The sequence below is a fragment of the Micromys minutus genome (genome assembly GCF_963924665.1).
Source record: "Micromys minutus genome assembly, chromosome: 5".
Lineage (NCBI taxonomy): Eukaryota > Metazoa > Chordata > Mammalia > Rodentia > Muridae > Micromys > Micromys minutus.
The window spans coordinates 58,587,614-58,604,792 of NC_137974.1; positions in this window are offsets into that span (position 1 = coordinate 58,587,614).

The window sequence follows — 17,179 nt, forward strand, 5'->3', positions numbered from 1 at the left end:
GCCTTTATTCTAGACTGTGTCTTTTCCCCATTGGCTGGGGTCCAACCTCACATCTTTTCTGTTGGCTTGAAAGGAAAAGGGCTGAGGGGAAAGGGCTCCAGCTTTAGGCCACAATGCAGGGAGCCTTCGAGTACACCTAGTGGGGCTTTAAAACATGCAGAAATGTCTTACTAGGTAAGGAAGACAATGACAAGATTTTAATTCCTTGTCATAAAAACAAGTCTTAGAATACATGATAGAACATGTATAATGCTTCTTACAATCCCCGCTCTTAGTTTTCAACAGTCTTCTTCAAAACTGGTGAGCCATTGACTCTTTTTCTGTCAGATCCTACCTTTTCTGTGTTGTTATTTTGTGACGGGAGTCTCATTAAATTTACCCAGTCTGGCTTGGAATATGTGATCTCAAGGCTCCTGAGTAACTGGAATAATAGAACTGAGCCACCAGATTGGGATCCTTCTCTATGGAAGGGTTGGGGACCAGTCTGTTAAGAAAGATACCCAGTGGCACACATACTCCCAGCAGGTGGATGTCTGTGAGTTCACGGCCAGCCTGAACTACAGAGCAAGTTCCAGGATGGCTAGAGCTATAAGGAGAAACCCTGTTTGCAAAACAAAGGTGAAGAAGAGGGGATGAGAGGAGGAGGAGGAAGAAGTAGAGGAAGAGGAGGAGGAGGAAGAAGAAGAAGGAGGAGGAGAAGAGAACAAAAAATACACCCAGGTGCCTTCCCCTTGGGGAGAACTTCTGTCACCCCAGCATCAGATCTTCAATCTCTCTCCACAGCCCTTGCCTCCTCTAGAGTTCACACAGCCCATGACTCACCTGCCAGGCAACGAACCTTCATCACCCCGACTGGGAGTTTCCGGAATGAGCATGTGGCTGAACTTTGGCTGATCAGACCTAGAAGCAGGTTCTGGGAACACTTCTGGGGAAAGTTCTCTAATCTTAAAGACGGATCTAGACAGACAGTTGGGTTCTGCAGCCTCTGGACCCGATCTTTAGCGCTTGCTTCAGAAGCTATTGTACAAGCTTCAGAATAAGTATAGCACCCAAGGAATGAACGAACGCTTGAAGATAGGGAGACAGGACTAAACTCTGGAAAGTACAGTTCATCAGAGCTTTCCTTTCCCCTCTTGACTGTGCATACAATATGAACAGATGCCTCAGGGCCCTACTGCCATACTCTTCCTCCATAATGGACTGCATCCTTGAAATGGAATGCAAAGGCCACAAAGACAGTGTGCCTTGCCAGAGGACATCAGCTGATAGTCAATGAACCAGACAGGTTGGAAAGAAAATAGCCCATTTCCCTGGGTATTTGTAGCTGGGAATTTGAGTGTGGATTTGATTTCCATCAATTCTATAACCCACAAATGAAATTTGAAAGATGCTGCTCAGACCATTGTTGCTGATCAGCAAATATCTGACCACATGGGATTGTCTTTCTATTCAAGACCAGATAAAACGAGAGGGGGTGTCGGCTAGAAAGACGGCTCAGCACTTAAGAGACCACATAGCTCTTGCAGAGGACGTGGGTCAGCTCCCACCACCAGCAACAGGGCAACTCAAAATCATCCATGACTCCAGTTCAAGGGAGATCTGACACCCTCTTCTGGCCTCCATGGACACTATGCACATGGGATACACATACGAGTGCAGGCAAACACTCATATACATGAAATAAAAACAAATCTTTCAGAGAGAGAGAGGGAGGGAGAGAAGGGGGGGGAGAGATTCAACTTCATTATAGACACAAGTAGACTCCAAAACCAGCACAAAGCCTACCTTACTGTGAGCATCACTACTTCTTAAGACACAGGGGATAATACTGTAACTTTTTGAAGACTTTTGCTTCATTTGTGTGTGTGTGTGTGTGTGTGTGTGTGAGAGAGAGAGAGAGAGAGAGAGAGAGAGAGAGAGAGAGAGAGAGAGAGAGAGAGAGAGGAGGGGGAGAGAGGAGAGAGAGAGAAAGAGAGAGGAGAGAGAGAGGAGAGAAAGGAGAGAGGGGAAAGGGGGAGAGAGAGAGGAGAGAGAGATAGAGAGGAAGGGGGAGAGAGAGGAGAGAGAGAGAGGAGAGAGAGAGAAGAGAGGGGGGGAGAGAGAAGAGAAGAGGAGAGGAGAGGAGAGAGAGAGAAAGAGAGAGGAGAGAGAGGGGAGAGAGAGAAAGAGAGAGAAGAGAGAGAGAGAGGAGAGAGAAAGAAAGGAGAGAGGGGAAAGGGGGAGAGAGAGAGAGGAGAGAGAGAGAGAGAGAGAGAAGGGGGGAGAAAGGAGAGAGAGAGAGGAGAGAGAGAGGAAAGAGGGTGAGGTGAGAGAGAGAGGAGAGAGGGGGGAGAGAGGAGAGAGAGAGAGAAAGAGCGAGGAGAGAGAGAGAGGAGAGGAGAGAGAGGGAGAGAGAGAGAGAGAGAGAGAGAGAGAGTGGGAGGGAGAGAGGGAGAGAGGGAGAGAGGAGAGAGGAGAGAGAGCCTTCAGAGGCCAAAAGCAGGTGGTGGATCCCCTGGAGCTAGAATTACAGGTGACTGTGAATTACCTGATGTGGGTGTTAAACTCTAGTCTTTTGGAAGAGCAGCCAGTGCTCTAAATTGCTGAGCCATATCTCCAGCCCATGTGTAATTGAGGTGTTGTGGTGGTTGTCATTGTGTTGTTGTTGGTGGTGGTGGTGGTGGTGCTGCTGCTGGTGGTTGCCGTTGTCGTTGTTGTTGTTGTTGTTGTCGTTGTTGTTGTAACTGTTGAGACAGGGTCTCACTGTGTAGCCCTGGCTGGTGTGGAACTCACTCTGTAAACCAGGCTAGCCTCGGGTTTATAGGTGTAACTGTGTGTTGATATCCAGGATATGGAAAATGGGATTGAAAGGCAGTCTATTGTAAGCACATAGTCAGACATCCAGAGTGAATCTTTCATCCAGTTAATTTGAATACTTACTTTTCCCCTTTGTGTTGCTCTGTGTATGCTGAGTATTCAAGTGGATAAAATCCCTTGGTTAAAGAAAAAATATAAGAACTTCATAAGATAGAGTAGCATCTGGTCGATTGCCCCCGAGCACATAGCCACCACGCCTCAGGATCTCTCTTCTTGGGCAATAATAACTTCCTGTGTTCTCTTACTCATTTGATTTTCTATTACTTGCAGCCAAAGGGCCGTGACATTACTGGGCACATGGGAAACCAAGGGTGTCTTTGTCAGCACATGGGTTCCATGGCCTGAGAGGAAAGGAGGTGTGTTTTCCAAACCTGCTGTTTACTGTTCGGTAAAGACCCTATGAGCAAGCCACCAGAAGGCTGAGGGAGGTCTTAGGAAGGAAGATCATGTGGGATGAGAAGACTGAGAGACATATCTGGGGACCTGAGGGAAAGGCTCAGAGGTGTTCTGTACTCTGTTGTTTATCACCCTTCATTTTACCACAAAGTATGGAAACCCCCAGAGGCTCATTCATAGAAAACTGGTTTTCTATAATAAATTTGGATATATCCAGAGCGTGGTCATGGGCTCCCCAAAACAGGAGATGACAGCCAATGGGAATTAGATAGTGCCATACCGTGGGCCTCCATCAAGAGCCTTCCCCTCCACCTTGAAGGAGAGCTCTCTGCCAGGATCCTCCCCAGATTGCTCCAGGCTCCCTCACTTATGAAAGTTTTGCTTCCCCTGAAAGACAGGGACCCTACTTCTATGTCTCGAGGCCATGAAGACCAAGCTTAGCAGTCGGACTGAACTACCTGAGCCTCCTGAAGAACAGACCAACTGCTTAATATAAAAGAAGAGATAATGTGGAGAAGAAATCTAAGTAGTCAGGAAAGCCGGGCTTCCAGCAGGGTACCGTGCAGAGCCAGACAAGGAGGGCCTGAGAGAGGAAGAGGAAGGGACAGGGAACAAACTAAAGGAGGAGACAGAGTGGGAGTAAGGTCTGCAGGACTTCAAGGAGATTGAAGTCTACACAGCATGGAGAAGGACAGAGAGACAGCCCACAAGACTGTGATTCCCAATACAGGATCTGCACAGCCATGTACACAGAAACCTGAAGTCAATGCCTTTTAAAATGAATATAAGATATATGTACTCACATATGCTTTTTTGGTTGGAAGCAGATTGGACCCAGTTCCAGTGTGTGACAGGGACACAGTATGAGACCTTTAAGGAGGACAGAGTGAAGGAAAGGAAGAGCAATGGAGAAGTTGGGTGGAAGAGGGACAGGGAAGAAATGGCTCTATGAATGGTTTCCAAGGAAGAAAAGACTGAACCCAGGCCCTTCCCACACACTGAAGCCCAACAAGGCCCTACTCCAGGGCCAGGCACAAGAGAGCTGGTAGGGGCCTGAAGAGCAAGAGATGGGTTTGCTTCTCTAAGCCAGGCTTTCTGGGGAACCTGGGGGCAGCTGGGAGGAGAGGAGACACAGTGGATAGCGTTCAGCTGAGGACTTAGAGACAAGCGTTTGTTCTTGTGGGACAAAAGCAGACCCTCTCTGGTTGGAGCTGGTGGTCTGCACAAAGAAGGCAGGCTGAGTGCACAAATATCAGGAAACAACCCTAGGTTTTTTCCTCCATCCTGACTCCAGCCCACACTCCCTACCCCAACACACATGCTCCCTTGGCAGACCTATCGCCTTCAGCCTGAAGGCTCTGCTCATGTGGAGTTTTTCTCTGTGGCTAGTTGGCTTATCATGTCTCGGCCTTCTCTTCTCTCAAACAGGGTTGGTTAACTGGCACGTAAGAACTACCAATGAACTGAAGGAGCTGCAGGGATTCGCGACCCATAGGAAGAACAATAATCAACCAACCAGACTCCCTAGAGCTCCCAGGGACTAAACCACCAACCAAAGAGCACACATGGAGAACCCATGGCTCCAACCGTACATGTAGCAGAGGATGGCCTTGTTGGGCATTAACGGGAGAAGTTAATGCCCTGTGAAGGCTCGATACCCCAATGTAGGAAAATGCCAGGGCAGGGAGGTGGGAGTGAGTGGGTGGGTGGGGGAGTACCCTCATAGAAGCAGGGGGAGGAAGATGGGATAGGGGCGTTTCCAGAGGGGAAACCGGGAAAGGGGATAATATTTGTAAATAAATAAAATATCCAATTAAAAATGTTTTAAAAAGGAAGAAAAGGAGGAGGAGGAGGGAGAAGAAGAAGAGGAGGAGGAGGGAGAAGAAGGAGAAGAAGAAGGAGAAGAAGAAAGAAAAGGAGGAGGAGGAGAAAGAAAAGGAGAAGGAGAAAGAAAAGGAAAAGAAGAACTGCCTATGAGTAACAGAATGGTCCACAGGAAGTACTGGGGGGTGACCACTGGTCAACGTCAGTACCTTTCCCAGGGCCCCAGGCTACTTCCTGAATAACAATCAGCAAACAAACTTAGACCTCCATCCCTCCCACTGACTGTCTGCTCTGAGACCTGTGACCTCCTTGGGTCAAGGTGAAAGTGAGCTGAGTCAGAAGAGAACAATCAGAGAAGGCATCCCAGAGGAGGTGAGGTGCAGGAATGAAGGGCTGAGGACCAAGGAATTAGAAAAGCAAGCTTCTCATGCAGGAGGGAGCTATATGGGGTTGCCTGACAGCTTGAGCTTGGGCCAGCTCCTGCACCAGCCAGAAGTACAGAGGTCCAAAAGGCAGAGGTCCTTGTGCCTGAGCCTGCCTCCTAGAAGCAGCATGGAGACAAGGGAGAAACATGCAGGAGCTCGACCACACACCACCCACCAGGTGAGCAGCCTGCACCTCCATGACAAAGCTGCCATCTGCCACCAGGAACTGGCAGTGCTAGCAGAGACAGGGGCAGAGACAGGGAGAGGGGAACAATGCACTTTGTGTTCAGTAGCCACAGTGGGACCAGCTCGTGTCATTTTCCTAGAATAAGTGGAGGTGTGGGAGTGGCTTGAGTCCTGTTCTGCCTGGGAAACCTGACTTGACCCTGTGTGCCCGGCAGGAGTTCCTGCCCTTACTCTCCACCTTCAGCAACCCCTCCACAGCCAGCCCATCACAGACCCAAGCTCAGGCTGCTGTGCCAGACATCCCCACCCCAGCTCCCTTCCAACCAGTCTTTACAGACAATATTTCCTCCAGCCGCACACACACACATGTACACACACACACACACACACACACACACACACACCACAGCACCCACTGACATACACGCATGCCTCACCTGCACCTACTGCATACACACGCCCTCACTTCGGCCTGCACCATACACACAAACACCTCACCTGATTCTGCTGCGTGCACACACAACTTCACCACGCCAGTGTATATACTCATGGCCGTACCTGAGTCTGCTGCATACACTCACACAGCATGCCTCAAATGGGCCTGCTCCATGTACACACACCCTCACTAGGGCTCAAAACACACACACACACACACACACACACACACACACACACACACGGCGCAGGGGACATCCTGAGCCCTGTAGTTGATTGAGAGGCAATCTTCCATGAACCAGAGAGCTCAAAAGTCATCATGTGAGAGCCAAAAAAAAAAATTTTTTTTTTTTTACTACTAGCCGGGCATGGTGGCACATGTCTTTAATCCCGGCACTCAAGAAGCAAGTGGACCTCTGAGTTTGAGGCCAGCCTGGTCTACAGAGCAAAGGTACACAGAGCCAGGCTACACAGAGAAACCCTGTCTCAAAACAGCAAAAACAAAAACAGAAAAACGTTACCATCCTCAAGGGTACTGAGGCAGACTCATGCCTCCTCCTTTTCCTCCTCTTCCTACTCCTCTCCCCCCTCAAACATACACAGGCTAATAATAAATAAAATTAATGTTACTTTTAAAAGAGAAGAAAGACTAAGAAAGTCGGGAACAGAGAGAAACGGGACAACAAAGGAAAGGAGATGCTACAGAGCTGAGAGGGAGGACCACAGAGGGAGGACCACAGACACAGAACCACATAGGCTGCCTCTCAGCTCCAGCAGCTATGGCAAGTAATTAACAAAGCTCAGGAGGCAAGGTAGGGGACTAAGGACGCTCATGCGCTCAGGTCTGGGAGGGCTAGTCTTCTCTGAGTGGCAGGTACTCCCTAGGCATGTGTGCGTGAGTGGGTATGCCCACTCAGAGGCCAGGTGGCCTTTATCACCCTCTACCCTACTCTTCTGAGCCCATCTCTCAATGAGCCTGGACTCCTCTCCAAGTAGTCTGGGCAGCCGGCAAGCCCCGGAGATCCTCCTGTCTCCCCAATATTCTCTCCTTCTCTCTTCCCTGCTGACTCCAGGCTTTCTGCAGCCACGGCAGCAGACCAGAGAGCTGGATCTGAACTCAGGCCCCGTGCTTAAGCAGCAAGTACTGCTGCTCACAGCCCCACCTCCTTCTTTAAAAAGCTGTCATACTGTCTTTGGCAAAGCAAGACTGCTCTGGGCCCCTGTGCCTAATGCTCTGTCACAACCTCTCACTAGGCCTGCTGTGGAAACAGATCGGCAATCCGAGGACAGCTGGATCCCGTCTCCTCTGACCCTAGAGAGGAGGAAAGGCTTTCTGCACAGAGCCCCTTGCCAGGCCCACCTACAACCCCACAGTCTGCCTTCTTCTCCCCCAGCACTGCTACCGGGCACTGGAAGACTTTGTTCAGGAATGAGGGGGAGCCACAGTTCTAGAAGAAACAAAGGAGAGGAAAAGACCAAAGGAGACCATGAAGGAAGAGCAAAGAGAGCCAAGAAAAAAAAAATGAACAAAAAGAGAAGGAAGGGGCTCCACTGTGGCTGTCTCCACAAAAGACATACAAGAATTTGGCAGGAGACCCGGCTTAGATAACAGAGAAAGTCTGATGGCAGCTAGGGCCCTAGGGCTCTTCCCACAAGGAGGGGGAGCAGAAGGAGCAGGCTAGATGAAGTGTGACAGTCAGTCTTCCCTCCATTCTCAGCCCCAGGCGTGAGTCAGGGTTCCACGGAACTGTTTGCATCTCCCTCCTGACGTGCAACCATCCCCTGAGTGCTCTCCCCCTCCACCCCCCAAGCTGGAGAAGTGAAATCTTCAACTGTCCTGGAAGCCTCCCTGTGAGTCGCTGCCACTGAAACCATCTTTCTGCCTGGCCCAGGGCCAGCCTCTAAGAGCGTGGAGCTTCCTGGTTTTGCTCATGTTCTTTCCCTCGTCTCAAGAACTCTCTTCCCAGACTCAGCTTCCTCTCAGCCGCTGGGAGGGATGTCTGAGGCTGACTGCTTTTCCCGGAGCAGGCACCTTCCGTGTGGATGGGAATGAATGAAGAGATCAGAGGATCCAAAGCACAGAAGACAACATGATGGGGCCGTGTCTCCGGCCCAGCGCTCGGGGAGCCTCAAGAAAGCAAGGCTGAGTCTAGGGACTACTCCCTAGATTACTCCCTGAACACCATGACGCAGTAAATATGTGTATCGGTCAAGGTTCTCTAAGCGGACTGAATGGATATATATTAGATTGACTTTCCAGACTGGGAGTCCAGTTAGCTATCTGCATGCTAATGAAGCTGAGACCCTGGTGGCTACTCAGTCCACAGGGCTAGAGGCCTCTGCAGTCTGACTCTGAGGGCCTGGGGTGGGGGTGGGGCTCCTGGGAGCCACCAGTCCACTGCAAGACCGATGAAGCTGGGTTCCGAAGTCGGAGAAAGATGCGGTGGTGGATGCGGCAAAGCAGATGTGCGCACCAGCTAAGAGAAACTGCAGCTGAGCTTATTGTCCCTTTTAGTTCTTTAGAGTGGAGCCGCCACCAGCTGAAAGTACCACCTACTCTAGGGAGGTCTTCCCCTTCAGTGAATCCTCCAACGAAATGCCTTTAAATACCCACCCATCCGTCCTAAAACCCAGATCCAATCAAGTTCGAAATCACTGCCCGTCTGTACCTGTGTGCAGGGGCTGCTCACCAATGCTTCCAGGAAGGAGGGGGGAGTGTGGAGAGGAAGAGGACAGGGACTCCATCTCTGCCCCAGTGCCAGGCAGATGCAGACTGGATGTGACATGCTAGGGAAGGAAGTTGAACCATATTTCTTTACATCTAGAAGCTAGGCCTCCTGGGACTAGAGAGATGGCCCAGCAGTTAACAGCACTGGCTGCTCTTCCAGAGGTCCTGAGTTCAATTCCCAGCAACCACATGGTGGCTCACAGCCATCTGTAATGGGATCTGTTGCCCTCTTCTGGTGTGTCTGAAGACAGCTACAGTGTACACATATGCATGAAATAAATAAACCTTTATAAAGAAGAGGAAAAAGAAGAGGAAGAAGGAGGAGGGAGAGGGAAAAGGAGAAGAAAGGAGGAGGAGGAGAAGAAGGAGGAAGAGGAGGAGAAGGAGAAGAAGAAGGAAGCCAGGCCTCAGTGATAAGGCTTTCATACATCTGCCTGCAGCTCCAGTGGAGGTGCTGGAGTCGGGCAGGTAGGCTCCACACAGGCAGGCAGTCAAAGCCATGAGGCGCTCTCTGGGGCACGTGGGTGGATGAACTTCCATAGCACCGCCAGTGTGGCTCTGTTTTAGAGCACAGGTGGGACACAGGTCTTGGGAGGAGAGAACCAGAATGAGGAGAAGGTGAAGCTCTCCGGAAGGCCCCGGAAGTCTCTACAAGTTTCCAGCACAGTGTCGGAGGCGGTTCCTGATCAGACCTATAGCTTCAGGAAAGTGTGAGCTTACATGAATGAACCCTTTCCAGCCTCAAACAAAAACCTGAGCCCACAGCCCAGTGGGCAGAACTTCCACGTCCTTTCCAGAGCAGCTGGAAGTCACAAGGCACTGGAGAGAGGCTGGCCATATGGGGTGCCTTGGGAGCGGCTGCTTTAGCCACAGAGGGGGAAAGACACAAAAGGAGGAACCTCCTCAGTCACTGGTCTGAGATGAAGGCTGAGCAGTCAGCTTACCTGGCGGGATGGGATTAAAGAAGAAAGTTAAAAGGCAGAGTCCTTCTGGGTTAGGGACTGGAATTTAGTGCAGAGAAGAAGCGGGTTTGGGGGTAATCGAATGGATGGCCCCTCCTCCAGCTACCTCCACCTCAGCTGCTCATAACAACCACTCATACAGACTGAGGTCAAGTTCAGGGGTCAAACAAACAAGAACTCATTGAATCTCAGAAAACAAAAACAAAAACTACAGCATCAGTCTTATTGACATCCCCAGTAGCAGGTGGGAGGCACCAGAAAAGTTATCAGACGTGCTCAGTACCACATGGCTGGGTAGAGGCTGAACCAGAATTTGAATTGGCATAATATTGCCCATCCCCCTCTCTGAGCCCTGTGGCTACTGTGACTTCAAGACCTAGCCTCGGCCATACAGAGTCAGGATTAAGAGGCTGAGATCAGGACTGACCTGCCTCTTTAGAAAGCCTTAGCCTTTCCTGGAGAGGTCAGGGGGCCTCGCCCAGTGAAAGCCCTGGTCTGGGCAGGAAGCTGCTAATACAGTTGCTCTCCTTTGCTGAAGTTGGAGTTGGCTCAGGTCCAAGGGGTGTGCCTGTAATGACAAGGGCCTGGGCCAATGGCAGGGCCCCAGCCACCCCCACCCTGGCTTGCCAGTGAGAAAGAAAACCCCTCCTGGGTGTTTCTATTATCTGAGAAGAAAGTAAGGCGGGAAGAAAAGCTGGCAGGAAACACACTGAAGCTGCTACTTCATTGAATAAACCAATCCAGTCCTGCGGTTCCCTCCCGCTGTCCCCTAGAGGGAAATCCAGGCCAGGCCTGAGGCTGGGAACTGTAAAAACTGTCCAAAGGACCTCCCAGCCTCCAGCTTCCCATTAGAGCCTCGGAGATGATTGGAGTCCGTTCTCCTGGAACCAAAGGCAGCCCTCTCCAGCTCAGCTTCACTCTCCATGGTCAAGTCGGGGGTTTCTGGACACTCCCACAGCTCAACAAGAAGGAGGTCCCCCAAAATGGATTCCTGTATCTTGCACTCCTAATCCAGAACATGGATCTAGGCCATGGGGGTGGGGAACATCGGTTCACAAGAACAATCCTCAGAAGTGCTGGCATATGACCTCCTTCCCAAAAAGGGAGCATGCCCCTTTCAGTACAGCTGTGGGGGGCAGCTTTGATTCCTCATTACCCCCATTCCCCACCACCACGTTCCTTCAAATACTCACATGGGCTCATATGCACCTTGGTATACACCCTCACACTCATTCACACATGAGCTGTCGTGCACACCTACACACACCTATGCCTACACAGACACACACTCATGCAGACTCACTTTACAACCACAAATATACACAGATTCACAGACACAGCCATGCACATACCAAGACATGCTCACATGGTCTGTCTATGCACATCGAGACACACTCAGGTACATAGATAGGCACATATGTCCTGCACATGGATTGCATGCACACATCCACATTGTCACACTGCCTGGGCCTCCTTCTGCATACCTAACCCCCCCCCATGGGAAGTTGAAAGTATTTGGGTGGATAGGCTGGGTGGTGGCTGCCAAGGGGCAGGCAGTGCCTGGGACCAGGCTGGAAGCTCAGGAACAGGGTGGCAATGTAGGCTGCCATGCAGAGGGATATGAATGAAAAAGGTCCTGCTCCTGCCCCTTGGCTAGCCTGCTCAGGCCAGCCTTCATGGCTGTACTGTCTCAGACACTTCAGGCAAGGTTCCCAGGGCTGCCTGAACTCAAGCCCTGCCAACCAGCCTTCCAGCCTTTCTGCCTTCCCCCAACCTTCAGGCAGAAGTAAGAAAAAGGAAAGTCCCCAAACCTCTGGTGTCCAACCCTCCACTACACAGGGCAAGGCTGACCCTCAAAGCCAGGCTCCCCCAACTCCCCTACCCTCTCTAGGTATCCTGGTTAGTACGTGGCCCAGCCTACCTGTCCCTCAACTATGATACCAGCTCCACCTATTCTTGGTGGCATCTGCCCTCCTCATGTGCTGAGCTCAGTTTAAGGTGGGCTGTCTCCCTTCCCAAGCACCCAAAAAAGGCAGTGGGAACCACGAGCTCTTTAAGTCTTAAAGGGCAAGTGAGGGCTCATGATAAAGCTTGGTTGTCTGATAGCATGCTCATATAAGCATATACAAAGCCTTGGGTTCCATCCCCAGCAATACATATAGTGGGCATGGTGGTACACACTTGTAAGCCCAGCACGGGTGACACAGGAGAATTGGAAACGCAAGGTTATCCTTAGCTATTTAGTGAGTTGGAGGCCAGCCTAGACTACATAAGGCCATGTTTCAAAAACAAAGCAAAACAAACAAACAAAAAGACAAATGAACAGCACATGAACATACATGTGAGAGGAAGGGTGCATGTGCATGCACACGTGAGCACACGAAAACATGTACCTGGTGGGAACAAGGGAACATAAGCAGCCCCTACTCAGGAAACTGTCTCTTCCCTGGGCCTATGAAACCCCTCCATCTGCTTTCAGCAGCCACAAGCATGAGACCCCTCCCCTCCCCAGAGAGTAGAACCACCCCACATGGTCATGACCCAAGCATAAAGTTCCTTCTCTCCCCAGAGAGTGGGACCACCCCACATGACTATGGTACCTGAACTTAGGCAAGAAAGAAGAGCAGCCATTCCCCCGAGTCTCCTCTCAGAGACTTGAAACACACACCCCAACTGAACCCCACTGGCTAACAGTGCCACCATGCCAGCTCACAAGGTTCCTCCCTATTCTGGGTGGCCCTGAGGCAGGTCAGGCTTCTTCCCAACCTGCTCTCCACCTGAGCCAGAAGGTTTTTTCCAAAACACAAATCGGATGCCGTCCAATCCTTGCTTTCAAAGCCTTTGAAGGAGTTCCCAGAGCCTTCCGGATGTTTGCTGAGTGCTCATGCTATGCAGGTCTGCACTGTGAGTGCTCCACCCTCATGGATTATCTTTACCAAATGAAAAGAGTCCTCCCTTCCTGGATCCTGCCTCCCACCCCTCCTCACTAAACAGTGCTTTGCTGGGACACACTCCGCTTACATTAAGATGGAGCGTTTTGGATGAGTTCATGCTAGCTTCCCTAGGGCTGCTGAGTTCCCCTGAAGAACGAGGCCCTTGGCAGACAGAACCAACAGATGGCCCCTTTGTCGATGCTGGACATTCACGAGGACGTTCTATTTGTCCCTCACCTGGGCTATTGGGGAATCCCATAAGCAACTGAGAAAGAATGCCAGTTCCTAGCATTGAGGATCCACAGTCAGGGAGGAGCCTGGCAGGAGAGGAAAGCAAGCCTTCTTAGAATAGGCTCCACCAACAAGACCCAGGAGAGGCCGGGAGCCAAGTATAAAGTGGGGACTATGTGGTCTCCCCCTACATGCACCAACATAGCAGCCACTGTCATGACTCAGTCACCTCCCACCCAAGTCTCCGGTGCTCTCAGTGCCTATAAGCAGAGGGCAGAAGCCTAGTGCATATAGGACTGGCCGGGTGACGCCTACAGTGGGCAGGAAATGCAGCAAAGCAGGCACAGGGCTGACTCTGATGCCTTGGTTCCACTTCCTGACCCAGCATGCAGGCAATTTCAAGCTGCCTTAAAATGGAACTGAAGCCACAAGGCAGGAGAAGGGCCTCAAGGATAGAGCTCGAGACATTGTTTCAAGTCTCAGAGTAACCAGAGCTGGTGACCTGTCATCTTCCAGTGCCATCTACACGGATGATGCCCAGGAGGCCCAGGATAGCTGCTGGTGATGTCAGTGTAAACACTTTATAGCCCACACCAATGGGAGGCTCCTTGCTACCCTGGCCATTAATGCCATTATGGAGGGAAACTCAGCTAACAACATCAGCTCCATCTCCTGCAGAACATTCTTCCTTCATTTCCATGGTCGTGCTAACTTTATTTCCCTCACACATAGGTCTTCTGTTCCTTGCAGAGTACACATAGTACGTATGGCTTTTGCCTTCTTCCCGCAGGGCCTTTGCTTATGTGGTCCCCTCCTCCTGCTCCCATTACTGCTTCTAGAACGTACCGCCATCTTTCAAGATCAGACTATAGTAGCATCTCTCCTGTGAGGCCTCATTCCTCAGCACAGTCAAAAGTAATCTTTTCCCTTCCCTGGGAGAACTCTGTTGAAAACAAATAACCACAGCAGTTCCTGGCACTGTGTTCATGCAAAGAAAGTTGTCACAACCACGCCCGAGCTCCAAACACTTTACATTCACTGACTCATGTAATCCCTATTGCCACCCGATGGTTACAGGACTTAGTGTCTCACTCTAGGGATGGAAAAATCAAGGCAGGGAAAGAAGCCAGGTCCCCTGTGTAGGGAGAGCTGGACTGATCTGGTCAACTAACCGTGGTGGCCATGTGCATATTGAGTGCCACCGAAAGCTGTGGCGTGCCTGTTTGTTCGTCTCTGTCATCCCCAGCCCAGGCCCTGGTTCCAAGTAAGAACTTGGTCAACATGGTTGGCTGTTTGCAGCATTTCCTCTTGTGTCAATGCTCACGTATGGGCAAGGGCCTACGACTAGCTCAGAGGATCCCAGGGAGATGTGGCCAAAAGATTCCACTTGTCTGAATGCTTACAGATACCCACAGAGATTCGGAAGTGCCATTCTAGGGAATGAGGAGGAGATGGGACACGCTGCACTTCGGCCAGCAGCACAAGACTACCCAGAAAAGCCTGCTTAATGGTGACTTAATGATTATTCTGCCCATGGTCATGTCCTGGTCTCTGGAGAACCCAAGGCAAAGTAGACAGAAAATAGTCACCAATGGTAAACCTTGGGGGCAAGGAGCTCCTGGGTCTTAGGCTTTAGCAAATGAAGAAACTGAACCTCGTGAAAGAACATAGCAGAGGCTTACAGACGTGGCAGTGTAGCTCTGGGCCATGTTTCTGGGCCTGGGCCCAACTGTCCACCCAGAGGTAGCTTGACATCAGCGCTTCCACAGACAGTGACCCTGAGTTCTGAACTCTGGGACCATGCAGCCCTGGGACCATGCAGCAGACAGCTCCCCCCTCCTAGGGCACGTGGCAGCCAACAGCAGGCCAGTTGAGAAGGGCTGAGAAGTTGGGAGAAGGCCAGCCACTAATTGTGGAAAATAAATCAGGTCCATCTAAACCAGGCAGCTGAAGAAGGGCCGACTGCACGTAGACATGTCTCCTTTGTGCGCTTGCTCACCAGGCTGAATTGTCCATTGAAAGGCATGAGTTACATAAGTTTCATGGGCACCAAAGAAGGAGTTGGAAAGAGCTGTCGGAAATACGCCATTTGCTGAGAGGCTTGGGAGCTGCAAAAGGTCTCAGGAAAACAAGCAGCAGAAGAAGGCAGCTGACCCCAGGAAGACATCCAGGGTAAAATGGTCCCCCTTAGTGACAGCATCCTGGGTCTGCAGAGACATGTTTCCTACGGTTTTTAGATCAGTATCCTTCCCCTTGGGTTCTAGTTGTTGATTCTTCTAAACATCGAGCAAAGGCAGCATGGTACTGGTTTCTCAATTTAGTGAGACTGACCCTCATGTATCTCTGACCCAGAGTCTCTCTGGAACATGCCCCTTAGCCTAGAGCCCCTGGAGGACAAGGTGTGCCCTCTGAGGCTGGACATTCCCCGGGGCAGATAGAACCTTCTTTAGTCTGCATAAGCAGTATTTCCCCCAAAAGAGTAGGGTCCCTCTTAAGACAGAGCTGTGTGACCCCTTTCTAGTTTGAGGCAGCTTTCCTCTCCTCTCAGATTGGGGTTCCCTGAGGCAGGGCCATAATCTCGCCATTAATCAGCCCCAGCCAACCCTGACCAACTGAAATTGATGAGCAGAGACATGAAGCTACTTGCCTATATGGAAAAATGTCAGGCCATGCCTTGGGTTGGCACAGCAAGGGTTAAGACAGTCTGAAGAAGCACAGCACTCAAGGGACACCTTTCTCATTAGCCTTCCCGCCCCTTCCTACCAGCTGCCAGGGCTTGGTTTGGCCTCTGATGGGTTCCAGCTGACAGCTGGGCCTCCTCAATTCTCACCCTCGGGCAGTGGTGTCCTGTCATGACCCCACCCGGGTCCCCCCGCCGCCCAAGCTGTGAAGGACTGGCATTGGGCATCGGTTGGAGCAAGACACAGGGAGGAGCTGGCTGCTTTGCCTTAGGGAAAAAGCAGGACACCAGTTGACACGGGGAACAAGGGAATCTGAGGGACAGCAACTGCCCCTGGCCACACGACCCTGTTGCCTGGAGGCCCCGGGAAGGACAACAGGACTGTTCTACCCACATCAGCTAATTTCTCCTACTGCTACCAGGTGGAGACTGTGGCTTCCCTGTGGTTTCTTTTTCTGGACAACAGCCCCATGGCACCCCGCCCCAAGCCCCTCCTTGGCCATAAGTCATTCCAAGGAGCCTATGCAAGCATAACAGCAGACCTCATCCAATCAAGCTGCAGAACAGACAAGACCCAGAGCAAGACACAGGACCACCATGGCCTGGCCTTTGGAAGAGACTGATTCTGGGTCTAAAGAATCTCTACTTCAGTTCCCCAAATACTGTTCCTTTCCCCCGGCCCCTTCCCGTCCAGCTGCCTGAGAATCTGGTACTCTGTCAGCATCACCTCCATTTCTTACCAGCTCTTCTCTCAGCATCCACAGGCCCCCAAAATACACCCATGGCCCTATGGCTAGCCCTCTATGAGCCTTCATCATTTCTTCTCTCAGTATATATGCCGTATGTGTGTGTGCACATGTGTGTTCAGGTGTGCTGCCTCATGCATGCATGTGTGGAGGTAAGAGACTAACACTGGGGTCTTCCTCCATTGCTCAATCCATGTTTTGAGATAGGGTCTCTCTCTGAACGTGGTGCTCACTGCTTAGGCTAGACTAGCTGGATAGGAAGCCTTTAGCAATTCACCTTTCTCGGCAACCCTCCAGCCAGTGCTAGGGTTAACGGCGTGTACTGCATACCTGGATTTTTTTTCCTCACCTCTCTTTAGACAGGGAGCTAGTAAATGCCTCTGTTTCATTCCTCCCAATGCTACCAGCACCCAGCCCAGAACTGGCGTTTGTGTGTGACAGTTCTCAAAGGTAAGTACAGCCAGCACTTAGAGAAAACCATATGACCCTACTAAGCAACTTGTACAGGTCCCATGTCCCACAAAGTTCCACCTGCCATGCCTAAGCAAGTCCTGGAGCATTCCCACCCGGCTCTGTTTCCTGCTGCCAAAGTCACCGAGAACCAAGCACAGCGTAACACCAGTAGGCTGACATCCCAGAGATGCCAATGGGGCACAGTAGCAAGAAGTAAAGAGGGATGGAGTCTGTTTTCTGTGCCCTTCCACTCCTCTAAGAGCATCCTGCCCATGCCTGGCATCTTGGGAATGCTTAAGGAGCAGCATGTGCAGGACTCCATCT